General features: G+C 34.5%; 1 non-coding gene across 1 annotated transcript; it reads left to right on the plus strand.

Annotated features, from left to right (window-relative positions):
- The first annotated feature begins 11,412 nt into the window (after nucleotides 1–11,412).
- On the plus strand, nucleotides 11,413–11,519 carry LOC148293404 (small nucleolar RNA R71). Its single transcript, XR_015825937.1, has one exon. It is a non-coding gene; the product is annotated as a small nucleolar RNA R71 (small nucleolar RNA).
- Nucleotides 11,520–13,347: the final 1,828 nt, after the last annotated feature.

Here is a 13,347-nt window from a genome sequence, read left to right on the forward strand (position 1 = left end):
GCTTGCTCTATCTCTCTCTCTATCTCTCTCTTGTGGGGAGGGAAAGGGGTGGTTATATTGAATATTTGATAGGGTTTAGAAGATGTCATGATGAGGATGAGGGAGTGAGAGAGAAATAATATTGTTCCATAAATGGAATGAAAGCTCAAACGACAAGTGGTCCCAAAGACCCAAAAATGGCACCAAGTATCATTGCTCTTTTGAACGAGTCTGGGAGAGGAGAAACCGTAAAAGTGAGTCGGTGATAGAGAGAGAAAGAAAGGACTAAGGCCACCTTAGTGAGCCACGCGGAAGAAGGAGAGGATATCCCAGTGGAAAACGATTGGGATTCTCAATAACCAAAAAGCACCCTAATTTTTTCCACATAGTTTCTCTCCGTTTTCTTCAAATCTTTTCCAGATGGCCTCATTTCTTCATATTTTTTCCACACAATTTAAAACATGTAAAACCCTTTATTCATATAGTGAATTGATTGAATGTGAATCATAATAATAATAATAAATTCACATACTCTTATATCATTCTATATTATATGTTGTCCATATATTAAACTTAAATGACCGTGTGAAGGAACTTGTGGAGAGAATTGACATGACAACCAACTTGATAAAATTCACGAGTAAATATTCCACTTGAGAAAATGCCCTCTTTTTACTTTTGGCAATTTTTTTACCTTGCTTTTTCTAAGTGCGCCACATATATAATATAACCTAGCAGTGGGGCAGTGACAGATGGGTCCATGTTCTACAATAAGCCCATTATGCTAACATCGGCTCTAGTCTTGTTCTGTTACTTCAATTAACATTTATTTACCTAGTTTTATTGCTTTCATTGGGAATCTGTTTGTGCTACATCTAACGAGAACTCTAATTCTTCATTTTGGTAGCTAGCCGCATAGATGCATGACTTGCATTATTTTTACCTGTCATCCTGTTTGGGGGTGGTCAAAATTCACCCAATATGCCAAGGAGGAATTCCTAGCGGCCGAGAATTTCTAACGACCGAGGTGCTTTCTCAAAAAGGTGGCCGAGGTGTTTTCTTCAAAGGCCATGGTGCCTTCTCAAACATTTGGCCGGACGCTTCACTTTGCAAAAGTAATTGGGCGTATCCTTGCAAAATTGGCTGAACGCTTCCTTTTGCAAAAATGGTCGGGCAATTCTCAAAAAGTTGGGTCGAACACTTCTTAAATACCTTGGTCGGCTACTCCTCTTATAAAAAGTTGGGCTGGGGTGGATTTTCTCTTTGCTTACCCGGGTGCCTTTCTCTCAACACTTAGGCAAGCAAAGTTGGGCCGAGGGAGTTTAAGTTCGGCGGGAGGTATTTCGGTGGAGGGAGTTGAAGTTCGGAGGGAGAAATTTTGGCCGATGGAGTTTAAGTTCGACGGGAGGTATTTCGACCGAGGAAGTTGAAGTTCGGCGGGAGGAATTTCGGCCGATGAAGTTTAAGTTCAGCGGGAGGTATTTCGGCCGAGGGAGTTGAAGTTCGGAGGGAGGAATTTCGGCCAAGGGAGTTTAAGCTCGGCGTGAGGTATTTCGGCCGAGGATGTTAAAGTTCGGCGGGAGGAATTTCGGCCAAGTGAGTTTAAGTTCAGCATGAGGTATTTCGGCCGAGGGAGTTTAAGTTCGGCGGGAGGTATTTCGGTCAAGGAAGTTGGTTTAGTGTTCGTACCACTTTTACAAAAATCAAAGGAGATAGTATCGTATAGTAGTGTAGCTCGGAAGTCCGAGTGTCGTATCCACAGAGAGCAGTGTAAAGAAAATAACAGAGATGAAAAAGAACAAGTGTGATTGAGAGGTAGATTTATGCAAGATTTGATTTGGAGAAAATTTAATTGATTAAAACACTAAGGCATTGGGTTTCCACTTTTAACATAAGCATGCAACTCTTAATAATTTGATCCACAAAATATTTTCCATTGTAGTTGTTCAAAATAATTAAAGCTCTTTTTAATTTCCTTTAGAAGTATTCTAAGCATAACTTGTACCATTGGCAACAAACTATCAAAAAATAATCTTCATCAAAATTCTATTAATCTTTAGTAATTCTCTTCTCTTTTAAAAGCATGAAAGTTTTTACTACACTATGGGAAAAACATGATTGAACCCATGAAATAGATTATCAAACATTCATCAATTAATTAAAAAGAAAACTACAAATTCCATTTGAACAAAAACTACAAATTCACATTAAAGCTTAAGTTTGGATCAAACTAATAAAAATTACACACTTATATTAAAAGTTTCCTCCCTAGCCCTAGCTAGGGAGTTAGTTCCCCATAATAAAATAAAACTAAAAACAGAATTTAAGACTTAGAAATATGGAGGGAAAAGAGAAAAAGCTCAAGATTGTGGAGCTTGGTGTAGTTTTACAATGCCGTAGCTCCATCTATTTATAGGAGGATGGGAGCAATATTCATGATTTTAATATGTCTTCCACTTGCCATCAAACCAATTGCCAAGTTGCTTCCTTTAATTAATTCATTGTGATGATGACTCCTTATCTAAATTCTTCAAAACTTTCTTCCACTTGAACACTTTGTCATGCATTTCCATACTTTCCTTCTTCTCATTGTCGGGTATCACTCTTGAATTTCTCCACACCACTCTCCACTTGCTTCTTTACTCCAAGCTTTTATCATTTCAAATAAGTACCCATCATTTTCAAATATATTCCTTAATCTTGGCCTAGTTCCTTGACTTTGGTTTTCACAAAGATCTTTGAGTCTTCTTATCAATTGCTCCACTTGCTCATCTATCGTATCTTCTCATAAAAACTGCAGCAACTTTCCTCAAATTGTAGCTAGATAACAACTCAAGCATCATCATTCTTCTTTGCATTCATTGGTTGCAAGTAGTCAATTTGAACTTCTCCTTCATTGTTTATTCATTCTTTCTTTATTTCTTCAATGATGGAAGCTTTGCATGCATGTCCTAGAGTATATTCATGCAATTGATTGCTTCTTCTTTTCATTTGTTTTATCTTCAATTGCATTTGCTGCTGCACAAGTTGTCTCGAGCAAATTTCCTTGGCTTTGGCTGCACATATTTCTTCTCATCCTTTACTTTCTTCTTGCAACACATTACTTACTTCTTTTCCTCAACATGCTATTGGTGGAAGACACTTAATATCTACAAACAACCACTCATTAAATATAAAAACAAAGATTGGAAAGAAACAATAAAAATACTTTAATAGATTTATATAAAACAAAAGAAAATACTAACAAATATAAATTTAAGGATAAAACTTGTATTAATTTTGTGCTCATCAAATACCCCCAAACCTATATTTTGCTAGTCCTCGAGCAAAAGAAAATAAAAACTAAGTAGAAAAGAAAACTAAGCCACTTTCGCAGGGATCTCGATTGCATTTAGCATATGCAACAAGCCTTTAAACCCCTAGGTTACCCTAGTGGACGAGTATAGTCTCGTGAGGGCTTTCAGTGATGATACCCACAAACATCGAAATGAGAGTTTAAAAATTTATGCTACAACAAAATTTGAAAATTTAAACAAATGCTTAACCATCATCAAAAGCTATTTGGATTGAAAAATTCATGAACAATTTTTAAAAGAGCAAACATGTTTCAAATTAATCCCCACATAAAGTTTTGATCACTTATAATCATTTAGTAAATTTTTCATTTGTTTCCTTTGGTGTTTAAGTGAACCAACACATTTTAGAGACAAAAGTTAATTTCAATCATAGTAACCTCATTATTTCAATCATTATCAAAATTCAGTGCAAATAACTAACCAAAGCATATATATACAATTTTTTTTTTTTTTTTTTTTTTTTTTTTTTTTTTTTATTGTGACTGTGCAATGTTTAGTTCCATTAAGCTTTCTAATTAACCCATGTAGCGAGATTTAGGCCAACGACTCTCAAACCAAAGGTTTTAAGGCATTAGGTGTAGAAACACCCCTAAGGGCTTATTAACTCGAGTTAAAAAGGCTACAGAACTAAACTAGTCACAAAATGTATTTACCCCAAAACTTTACCGTTTGACGCGAACACTCGTTGCTGTTTAGGCAAGAGGCCCGGTTACTAAGTAAAACTCTGGATAAATTAACATCATTATTATTATTTTATTTATTTACTTATTTGTTTTTTTACGCCAAGGTCAATCAAGAGCAATGTCTTCTAACTCTACTTAAAACAACAAAGTTAACTATAATTGATCTTTTCTTTCATTCTCACTAAAGTGTTGATGTGCATGTGAGAGTTCAAAGTATAACTCATGAATTATCCACTAAATAGAAATAAGTGAAAAAAAAAAAAAAAAAAAAAACTAAAATTATGGGTTTAAAATTTAATAATATGTTTCCAATCGTAAAAATCATTCATGAGTGTTAAATCTGATTTGATGATAGTAAGCATAAAAATCTAGAGATAACACCATTTTTATTTTTTAATTAATTTTTTTTTTAATTTTTGGGTGAAATAAAATAATAAAAAAAACAAAACAAAACTTCTAAACCTTACCCCCAAACCTAAATCAATCATTGTCCTCAATGTGGAAGAATGTAGGTATCAACAAAGTTATAACAAGAAATGAAATGGAGTAAAGCAATTAAATAAAAGAACAAAAAAGAATTAAAATTATAATTTAGTTGCAAAAATAAAAAAAAATAAAAATAAAAATAAAGGAAAACAAAAATAACCAAACAAAACAGTAAACCCTAACAAACAGTTCTACGCAAACCGAAACCCAAAAGACGAAGAAGTCCAGCCCATTGGAACCTCCAAATCAATTGAAAACCCAATCCAAACGAAAGCCCAAAATTTTATTTTATTTTTTTTTTTTTTCGGAAAGAAAATAAACTAAGTTATAAAAGAAAAAGAAAAATAAACACATTTCCAAAATTTTAAAAATATATATATATATATAGAAAAACAAAAACAAAAACTGGAAAGGGAAGGTCACGGATAAAAGAAGGAAGGGATGTGTCGGCGTGCAGAGACAGCGTTCAATAATTAAGCAGAAAACACGGAAAGTGAAAGTGAAAGTGAAAGTAAAAAACATGAAGGTAAAAGAAAAAAAATTGTCTCCCCTCTAAAAACACGCGGCTGCAAAACGTTAGGGAATCCGAGAGAAACAAACGCAGAAGCCGAAGTCTATTTAACCCGTCTCTGTGGAGTTGAGCTTGCGTCTGTGTTTCATCCTGAAAACTCAGAGTAAAACATCAATAAGCAAGAAACACAAATCACAATGGCAACCTCACCCACTTCCCTCGATGATTTGAATCTAGAGTTGGCCCTTGCGCCATCAGTGGCTCAAGTAAGTGCTCCTCCTCAATCCGTCTTCCCAAACTCCACATATCATCATGGCTCGGCCTCAAACTTTGCTGAGGCAATGCCGAGAAGAGTAGTGCTGCCAGGAGGGATGACTGTTAGGAGACTCACACCGGCAGATCATCTGTACATGACACAGAGGTCAGACAAGGCCGCGGTGGAGGAGTCTCATGATTTAACTGTTCTCCACGCAACCTCCTCCACAAATCTGGGCATAAGATTACTGGGGAGGACGCGAGAGTGCGCAGTTCTGACCGAGGAAGTAGCCTCTTTGAAGGCTCAGGTGGCGGATTTGCAAAAGCGGCTCTACTGTGCCAACCAGCAAGTAGAAGCACTGTGGAAGAGAAACAATGATCATGCAGAGCTTTTGCAGATTCTACAAATAAGAGAAAATAGAGGCAATTAGTATGATGCCTCAGGTGGCTCAATATCTGGGAAGAAACATGTGATTTTTAAATATATGTATGCATTTTCACGTCTATGTATGTAATCACATGTTTATGAAATGAATAAGTATTCGAGCCAAATTTCCGTGTGTGCAATCAAGAAGCAATCTACTTCCCAAACTTAACAACAAATTAAATACATAAACAAGTAAAAGAAAGAAAGAAAGAATTACAGTAATAAAAGCAAAGAGAAACAAGAAATTCAGAATTGCCTTAGTTGGAGATCGGGTTCCGATCTGTTTATTTATTTATTTATTATTTTTATTTTTATTTTTTTACAGTACTTAAATAGAAAGATAATACCTGGAAAATATGCGTGTCAATCCCTTTGGTATTTATCCCGTACAGAATGAAAGACAAAAATAATAAATAAATAAAATCCAAGCAAAAAGAAATAAAGACCAAAATAAAATAAAACACACAAAAAGAAAACTAAAATCTATACAAATACAAAATAAACAGTCATAAAAAAAATACAAAAATAACCACACAAAGAAATAAGCAAAAATTATATTGTTTTTTTTTTTTTAAAATTATTTTTTTATTTTTAACACTTTGTAAAAAATAACTTATTTTAAAAACACAAATATACAAGCAACTCACGGATGACCAGTTAAGGGCCTCAGAAAACACAGCCAGGGGATCCGGGAAGGTTGGAGGGGTCACAATGGTCCCGCTTAAAACCCAAACTTCTTAAACACCAAAGGTGTCGCCTATAGAACTCCTAGACACTGTATTGACGAAGACACTCACTGGAGTTACCAAAAGTCAGATCATATGAAAAATCTTTTTTTTTTTTTTTTTTTTTTGTGTGGGTAATTTCTACAGCTTATGAATATCTAAAAAAACATAAATAGCACAAATAAATAATAAATACGAAACTAAAGATAGTCTGAGAATTCAATCCTGATAAACAGGATTCTCCAAGTGAATCGTGTCATCCTGCATAACAAAATTATCCAAAAATGGTTTAAGACGTTGACCATTAACTTTAAAAACATTACCATTTTTTGGATCCTCAATCTCCACTGCTCCAAAAGGAAAAACTCTTGTGACCACAAATGGACCTGTCCATCTGGAACGAAGTTTACCAGGAAAAATATGCAATCTCGAATTATATAAGAGAACTTTCTGTGATGGTTCAAAGTTTTTCCTCAAAATATTTCTATCATGAAAAACCTTCATTTTCTCTTTGTAAATTCGAGAGTTTTCGTAAGCATCATTCCTTAATTCTGCCAACTCACTCAACTGAAGCTTCCTATTTGAACTTGCATCATTTAAACCAAAATTAAACATTTTAATTGCCCAATATGCCTTATGTTCAAGTTCAACTGGTAAATGACAAGCCTTACCGTAGACAAGTCTGTAAGGTGACATCCCTAAGGGGGATTTGTATGCTGTACGGTATGCCCATAAAGCATCAATTAATCTCAAAGACCAATCTTTACGGTTAGGACTCACAGTTTTTTCCAAAATTTGTTTTATCTCCCGATTAGCAAGTTCAACTTGACCGCTTGTTTGTGGGTGATATGGGGTAGCGACTTTATGAGTGACACCATATTTTTTCATTAAAGCCTCAAAAGGTTTATTACAAAAGTGTTTTCCCCCATCACTTATAATAGCTCGAGGTGTTCCAAATCTTGCGAAAATATTTTCTTTTAAAAACCGCAAAACAGTTTTATGATCATTATGTCGACAAGGAACAGCCTCTACCCATTTAGAAACATAATCAATACCGACCAAGATATAAAGATATCCAAAAGAAATAGGGAAAGGACCCATAAAATCAATGCCCCAACAATCAAATATTTCAATTACCAAAATTGGGTTCAAAGGCATCATGTTTCTACGGGTAATTGCCCCCAACTTTTGACAACGGTCACAAGTTCGACAAAAAGAATTAGTGTCTTTAAAAAGCGTAGGCCAATAGAATCCACACTGCAAAATTTTTGCAGCGGTTTTCTTTACAGAAAAATGACCGCCACATGCTTCATTATGACAAAAAGAAATTACTGCATGGATTTCATTATCAGGTACACACCTTCTAATGATCTGATCAGGGCAATATTTAAACAGATAAGGGTCATCCCAAAAGAAATTTCGAACCTCTGTAAGAAATTTCCTCTTGTCTTGAGCAGTCCAATCAGATGGAATTTTACCTGTAGCAAGAAAATTAACAATGTTAGCAAACCAAGGTAATTCTGAAATAGCAAATAATTGCTCATCTGGAAAAGAATCATTAATTGGCAATGTTTCAATGATATCCTCAAAACTCAATCTAGACAAATGATCAGCCACTACATTTTCTACTCCCTTTTTATCTTTGATTGTGATGTCAAATTCTTGAAGTAGTAGGATCCACCTAATCAGTCGAGCTTTAGCATCTTTTTTTTCAAAAAGGTATTTTAAAGCTGCATGGTCAGTGAAAATAACAATAGGTGATCCAACTATATAAGAACGAAACTTATCCAAAGCAAATACCACAGCAAGGAGTTCTTTTTCAGTTGTAGAATAATTCATCTGAGCACTGTTCAAGGTTCTGCTTGCATAATGTATGACATGTGGCTTCTTATCCTTTCTTTGCCCCAAAACAGCTCCAACCGCGTAATCACTAGCATCACACATAATTTCAAAAGGTAAAGTCCAGTCAGGTGGTTGCATAATTGGAGCAGATGTGAGCATTTTAATTAATTTCTCAAAAGCCTTTTGACATGAATCAGACCACTCAAATTTACAATCTTTTAATAGGAGATTACACAAGGGTCTAGATATTGCACTAAAATTCTGAATAAATCTCCTATAAAAACCAGCATGACCTAAAAATGATCTGACATCTTTAACAGTTTTTGGAACTGGCAATTTTGAAATCAATTCAATTTTAGCTTTATCCACTGCAATTCCTTTAGATGAAACAATATGACCAAGAACAATTCCAGAAGAAACCATAAAATGACACTTCTCCCAATTTAAAACAAAGTTTTTCTCTTGGCATCGAACCAATACTTTTTCCAAATTACTCAAGCAATTATCAAAAGAATCACCAAAAACAGATATATCATCCATGAAAACTTCAAGAAATTGCTCAACCATATCACTGAAAATACTGATCATGCATCTTTGAAAAGTAGCTGGAGCATTACATAATCCGAAAGGCATTCTACGAAAAGCAAAAGTACCAAAAGGACATGTAAAAGTAGTTTTTTCTTGATCTTCAATGGCAATTTCAATTTGATAATAACCTGAGTATCCATCTAAGAAGCAATAAAATTCATGACCGGCTACCCTTTCTAAGATTTGATCAATAAAAGGTAAAGGGAAATGGTCTTTTCTAGTTGCAGAATTCAGCTTTCTATAATCAATGCACATACGCCAACTTGAAACCACTCTAGTAGGTATCAATTCATTTTTATCATTTTCAACCACAGTTATGCCAGATTTCTTAGGTACAACTTGAGTAGGACTTACCCATTTACTATCAGAGATGGAATAAATAATACCTGCATCTATTAATTTTAACACCTCAGTTTTAACAACATCTTTCATGATTGGGTTTAACCTACGTTGTGCCTCCCTAGAAGACTTGGCTTCATCCTCTAAAAATATTTTATGAGTACAAACAAGAGGACTAATTCCCTTAATGTCAGCAAGAGTCCAACCAATGGCAGATCTGTGAGAATTCAACACATTAAGTAACTTACCTTCTTGCAAAGAGTCAAGTTCAGAAGATATTACCACTGGAAAAGTGTTGTTGGACCCCAAGAAGGCATGTTTAAGTCCCATGGGTAAAGGCTTCAATTCTAGATTAGGAACTTCCACATTTGATGGCAATGTCTTTTCCTTTCGAGGTGGAAGCTTCTCAAACCTTGGAGTCCATTTATCAGCCTGTAAGGAATTAAACAACGAATTAAGATAAGCAATTTCTGGCTCCTCAAGTAATTCGGATTCTTTAGAATTCAATAAAAGAGTCTCAAAAGGTTCAGAAATACTAGTCTTCTCAAATTGATCCTGTACAAGAACTTTAATCAAGTTCACCACTCCACATTCATCATCTTCATAAGGTTTCCTGAAAACATTAAAAATGTTAATTTCCAATGTCATGTTACCAAAACTGAGTTTCATTATCCCACTCCTACAACTGATGTGTGCATCACATGTAGCAAGGAAGGGACGTCCTAAAATGACAGGAATTTCATTTTCAGAATGCAAAACAGGTTGTGTATCCAAAACAACAAAGTCAACAGGGTAGTAAAATTTGTCCACTTGGACCAATACATCCTCAATTACCCCTCTCGGCACTCGTACAGAACGATCAGCAAGTTGCAACTTCATTGTTGTGGGCTTCAATTCACCAAGACCTAACTGCAAATACACTGAATATGGCAACAAATTTACACTAGCCCCCAAATCAAGCAAAGCACAATTGATGTAATTTTTTCCAATTACACATGAAAGAGTGGGACTTCCTGGATCTTTGTATTTAGGAGGGACCTTATGTTGCAACAATGCACTCACATGTTCAGTCAAAAATGCAGTTTTCTTCACCTGATGCTTTCTTTTAAATGTGCACAGATCTTTTAAAAATTTAGCATAAGAAGGAATCTGTTTAATAGCATCTAACAGAGGAATATTAACTTTGACTTCTTTAAAAACATCCAAAATTTCATGATTTTGATTCAATTTCTTTGGAGGATTTAAAGCTTGGGGAAAAGGAGCAGGAAAATTATTTTCATTTAATTCACTCAATTTGGACTTGTTTAGTTCATCATTATTCTTAGATTTTTCAACTTCCTTTGGTGAAGGTGTTGTATCAATTATTTTACCACTTTTAAGAGCAATGACAGACTTAGCATGTTCAATTGAGGTTTCACACAAATTAACATTTTTTGGATTTGGTTGAGTTTGAGAAGGAAATTTCCCTTTTTCATTTATTGCAAAAGAATTTGTCAATTTAGAAATTTGGCTTTTAATTTCTTTATTTTCATCAACCATTTGACCAAACAAGGTATCATACCTTTGATTTTGCTTCTGTTGTTCCTGCATAAATGCTTGAAGAGTATCGCTCAAAGATGGTCTAGCATTAAATGTATTAGTTGTAGGAAATTGATGATTGAAAGAATTTCTCTCACTTACCTGAGGTTGTGAATCATTGCTCCAACGAAAATTTGGATGATTCCTTGTCGCTGGATTGTAAGTGTTGGAAAAAGGAGAATATTGTTGTTTGAAGTTTCCAACAGCAGCACAACGCTCCTCATAAGCTCCTTTCATTTCCTGAAAAATTGGGCAATTTTTAACAGTATGACCAATCTCATAACAAGAATCACATACTTGATTAACATCAGCTTGAAAAACAGGTTGAGGCAAATTTGATTTTTCCGTTTTCAAAGCAGCTATCTCTTTAGTCAAAACCTCAAATTTTAATTTCCAATCATCATCTTCTTTTAATTGATAAATTCCTTTATTAGTAGAAGATGTGGCAATTCTTGACCGATCAGTGGTCTCAACTGGACTGGGGACAGTCCATTGATGAGCTTTTTCAGCAATTTCATCCAAAAATTCTAGGGCATCATCAGGGTCTTTTTGCATAAAATTTCCATTACACATTGACTCAACAAATTGGCGATCACGAGGGAGAAGTCCCTCATAGATATAACTAGCAAGACGCCAATTTTCAAAACCATGGTGTGGGCACAAATTCAAAAGCTCTTTAAATTTTTCCCAAGTTTGATACAAAGTTTCATTTTCCTTTTGAGAGAAATTTGAGATTCTTTTCTTAAGAGCAATCGTCTTGTGATTAGGAAAATACTTGTTAAAAAATGCTTGAGTCATTTCCCCCCAAGAACCTATGGATCTAGCCCTTAATGAATACAACCAACTTTTAGCCTTTTCTTTTAAGGAAAAAGGAAAAAATTTCAACCTTATGAAATTAAGCCTATCAAGTTGAACATTGTAAAAAGTGCCAATAGCCTCTTCAAATTCCCTAACATGCACATAAGGATTTTCACTTTCCATGCCATGAAAAATGGGAAGCAGTTGAATCATTCCAGGTTTGAAATCATAATTTGGCATGTTAGGTGGAAACATGATGCATGACGGATTTGGTGCACGAATAGGATGCAAAAATGTCTCTAAAGTTCTAGGTGCAACTACTTCTCTCATTTCATTATTCTCAATCTCATTATTTTCAATATGAGCATTAATTTCTTGTTCATTATTCGCAATTTCTTGTTCATCATTCACAATTGCTGCCATGCTTTCAGATTTGTTGGAATTTTCAGTTGAAGAAGTTGAAGCAGAATGTTCTAAATTAACAGTTTCAGACTTTTTGACAAACCTTCCTAGATGATCTCTAGGTCGCATAAAGAAAATAAATAGATAAACAAAAAATACAAATACAAATATATATTAACAATGAGATAAGTTTGGAAAGAGTGTACCAGATGTGAAGAATTTCACATAACCAGCAAACCTTTGACCAAGGGGATCTCTGCACTCTTTGACAAGCCGCTCCCCGGCAACGGCGCCAATTTGTTCGTACCACTTTTACAAAAATCAAAGGAGATAGTATCGTATAGTAGTGTAGCTCGGAAGTCCGAGTGTCGTATCCACAGAGAGCAGTGTAAAGAAAATAACAGAGATGAAAAAGAACAAGTGTGATTGAGAGGTAGATTTATGCAAGATTTGATTTGGAGAAAATTTAATTGATTAAAACACTAAGGCATTGGGTTTCCACTTTTAACATAAGCATGCAACTCTTAATAATTTGATCCACAAAATATTTTCCATTGTAGTTGTTCAAAATAATTAAAGCTCTTTTTAATTTCCTTTAGAAGTATTCTAAGCATAACTTGTACCATTGGCAACAAACTATCAAAAAATAATCTTCATCAAAATTCTATTAATCTTTAGTAATTCTCTTCTCTTTTAAAAGCATGAAAGTTTTTACTACACTATGGGAAAAACATGATTGAACCCATGAAATAGATTATCAAACATTCATCAATTAATTAAAAAGAAAACTACAAATTCCATTTGAACAAAAACTACAAATTCACATTAAAGCTTAAGTTTGGATCAAACTAATAAAAATTACACACTTATATTAAAAGTTTCCTCCCTAGCCCTAGCTAGGGAGTTAGTTCCCCATAATAAAATAAAACTAAAAACAGAATTTAAGACTTAGAAATATGGAGGGAAAAGAGAAAAAGCTCAAGATTGTGGAGCTTGGTGTAGTTTTACAATGCCGTAGCTCCATCTATTTATAGGAGGATGGGAGCAATATTCATGATTTTAATATGTCTTCCACTTGCCATCAAACCAATTGCCAAGTTGCTTCCTTTAATTAATTCATTGTGATGATGACTCCTTATCTAAATTCTTCAAAACTTTCTTCCACTTGAACACTTTGTCATGCATTTCCATACTTTCCTTCTTCTCATTGTCGGGTATCACTCTTGAATTTCTCCACACCACTCTCCACTTGCTTCTTTACTCCAAGCTTTTATCATTTCAAATAAGTACCCATCATTTTCAAATATATTCCTTAATCTTGGCCTAGTTCCTTGACTTTGGTTTTCACAAAGATCTTTGAGTCTTCTTATCAATTGCT

Source organism: Prunus avium, chromosome 7 (genome assembly GCF_965620075.1).
Source record: "Prunus avium chromosome 7, drPruAviu1.hap1.1, whole genome shotgun sequence".
Taxonomy (NCBI): domain Eukaryota; kingdom Viridiplantae; phylum Streptophyta; class Magnoliopsida; order Rosales; family Rosaceae; genus Prunus; species Prunus avium.